Genomic DNA, 3,572 nt, shown 5'->3' on the forward strand with positions numbered 1-3,572 from the left:
ACCTCACAACCCAAGAAGATTTTATCTCTGCCCAGCTGTTCTGGGTTCTGAGGGATATAATTCTGGCAGGCAGTATTGGAAGGTAGAAATGGAAGACAAGCCTGAATGGGTCTTGGGTGTCTGTAAAGACTCCATTCTCAGAAGAAGAAAGTGTCATAATCCATCAGTTCTATTTCAGGACGAATTATGGTGTATTTGGCGACGTGGTCAGAGTAATTACATTGCATTGGGTCCTAAAAAAATTGATCTTCTGCCAAAAATAATACCTAATAAGACTGGCATTTTTTTAGACTGAATTGGGTGAGTTTTCTTTTTACAATATGAGTGATAAATCTCTTCTCTATATTTTTAACGATTGTTTTATAGGAGCACTTTGGCCTTATTTTGATACTGGAACTGATTCAAAACCTCTTAAAATCTGTACAGTAACAGATTCTGAATGATGACCTATTTTAAGACTCTTGTTTTTCTTTTCCGTTCATGGACAAAACTAAGCTAGAGAACCAAAGTCTCAATAGTTCTGTATTTTTTTTTTTTCCTTTAGGCAACCAGAATGGTTTTTATATCAGTTTCAGCAACTTCTTAAAAAATGTGGTTATGATTCTAGTTTATAGATAAATTATGGGAACCAATCGGAAAATGATTTAGAAATTCTAAGATAGAATACTTAAGTAACATATTACTTTAGCAGTCCAATAATTGTTGATAAAAGTCCAATAGCTGTTTTCTGTATTAACTGCCTTTTCCCCTTAAAAAAAAAAAAAAAAAAGACTTTATTAAAGGCACTCCAGGACCACCTGCTCTGTAAAGATAGTCACTTTGAAATTCCATCTGTTTACCTCTAATTCTCTGTAATATGTTTTATTTTCATTGTGTCTTTGTGAATCTAGACTTAGTATAATGGGAAGTGAGGTAGTGCCCTACTATATTACAGACATTATATACTGATGTTGATCATTTTTCCTCTGTTCCTATTTGGACAGTGTACCTCTAGCTCTGTTCATCTGCCATCCCTCACCTCATTTGGAAACTGATCTCTTATATTCCCTGTCGATTTAGTTCTGTTTTCCTCCTTAGGCTTTCTTTGTTCAGCAAATCGCATCTTTCGGCAAATCATAAATTAGTAAAATTTAGAAGAAACATCAACAAAAACAACTGCCGAGCTTTTGGTTGGGATTGTGTTGAATCTTTAGATCAATTTGGGGGAAAATGACATGTAGACAATATTGAGGCCTGTAATCTACAAACTCATTTATTTGGGTCTAACTTCTCTCTGCAATATTTAATAGTTTTCATTATACATGATTTTAACATCTTTTGTCAGAGTTATCCCTAAATAGAGTCCATCCATTGAATTTTCTGTAGAGATGTTCATGCTATTTGTGAATAGACATTTTTACTTTTTCCTTTACAATCTATGTCCTTTTTCTTTTCCTGCCTGTTTACACTGACTAGAACTTCTAGCACAATGTTGATTCTTATTTAATGATTGGCTTTACTCCTCATTTTACTGCTCATATTGACTCAATTTCTATACTTCTTTTTCTATTGTTATTTTTATTAATTTTGATAGAACCCAGTAATTTCTGTTTATACTATCAATTTGATATTACCTAACCATTTCCCCACTGGTAGATATTGATTTAGGTCATGTCTGACTTTTGCAAATAATGTACAAAAAATACATATTTATACTTTTAACAAAATATTTAGTATAAGCATAGAGCATAATGAAGATGAAAACACGCATGTATCTGTGACCTAATTTAACAGAACATTAACATCACCTTTGTATTTTCTCTGTGCCCCTTCTCAACCCCAGCCTGTTCCCTGCCTGGTCTATCTAGTTCTCCCCACTATTCTCCACTGTTTTTCTAACTTGTTACCATGTATGTTTGTATCCCTAAATAATAATATGTTCCATGTTTTTGAATTTTACATAAAGTTGATAATTATTCTGTCTTGTATTTTTTCATTCAACATTATGTTTATGAAATTAATCATGCTTTTGCTTCACTTTGTTTTCATTCTACTTTGATGGATACCCAGTTTGAAATTTTCACGAACCGCTGCTATGAAAATTATACATTTGATTTCTTTGCAGATGAATTGCTGGACCTTCATCTTTATTAGATAATGCAAATTTTTTTTCCAAAGTGTGCCAATTTACACACCTACTCATAGTGTATAAATGTTCTCATCATTCTACTCTAACAGTACTTGATTTTTAAAAATTCTTTACTAATTTGCAAGGCGTTAAATGTTATCCCTGATTTTAAATATTTCTATGATTTCTAATAGAGTATGTTTTCATAAATTTAACAATCATTCCTGTTTCTCTTCTATAAAATACCTGCTCTTATTTTTTTTCTTTTTTTTTTTTTCTATTAGTCTCTTTGTCTCACTGATTTATAAGAGCTCTTTTCTGCATTCTAGTTCTGTAGAAGTTATAGTCACTACAGATACCTTCAAGCTTATCTCACTCTTATGGTGTCTTGTACAGAGTCCTTAAGTGTTATGTAGTTGATTTTATCAGTCTTTAGAGGTTTGGATTCTTTTTAAAGAAATCCTACCTTACACCATTAAAATATATGTACTTCCAAATGTTTTAAACATTAAAATATATGTACTTCCAAATGTTTTAAACATTTACTTAGAGTCTACTTAGAGTTGATTCTGTGTTTGGGAATAGAATGGGGGCTGCCTTTGTATTATATAAAATGTATAAATAACCAGTGGTCACAACACCATTTATTGAGTGGTCCATCATTTCCTCAACAAATTTGCAATGCCACCTGTAGCTGATATCTGATCTCTTCTACTGGTCTTTTGGTCTATCATTGGGCAAATACCATAGTGAAATATTGTAGCTTTCTCAGACTTGGTATCTATCTGGTGACAATTTTCATCTTCTCTTCAGGGTTACCTTGGCAACTCTTGGCCTCTTCCATGTAAATTTTAGAATCAGCTTGCCAAATTAAACATAACCACAGAGATTTTCTTTGAAATTATATTGAAGCTTTAAATCAAATTGGAGAAAATTGACACCTTTAATGAGTTGACCAATCCATGAACATAATAATATGCCTTTACATCTATTTAAGTCTCTTTTAATAACTATGTAATATTCACCAGTTGGCTGCCTTAAGTACTATAGCTACACTTTCTAACTCAACATGGCTTCCATAGGGCACACTTGGCATCAAGATTACTCAGACGGATGTTGAAAGATAAGCAGCTTGCCAGTAGGTAGTTTCTAACGTTTTCGTGGGAATCCCTACTGTAGTCCACATACTTAGACATCCAGGAGTACTTCTATTGGGTTCCCTATGAGATGGCTCAGGTAAGAGTAAAAGATATTGAGCAGGTGAGAGACCTGAACTGACTTAGCTTCACGTTCCAGGAGATCACGAAATCTTGTAACTTTCCTGACGAGAGGTCTCCATAGACTGAAAGGGACCTGATGGAAATTACACTGAAGAGTTAATAAGTGATCTCTGGAGGAAGTACATATACAAGATAACAAAAAAGTTGTGGAGTTTAAATTGGGTAGGTTTTGGAACTAGTTTCCT

The sequence above is a fragment of the Pteropus vampyrus genome, unplaced genomic scaffold, assembly GCF_000151845.1.
Source record: "Pteropus vampyrus isolate Shadow unplaced genomic scaffold, Pvam_2.0 Scaffold88, whole genome shotgun sequence".
Taxonomy (NCBI): domain Eukaryota; kingdom Metazoa; phylum Chordata; class Mammalia; order Chiroptera; family Pteropodidae; genus Pteropus; species Pteropus vampyrus.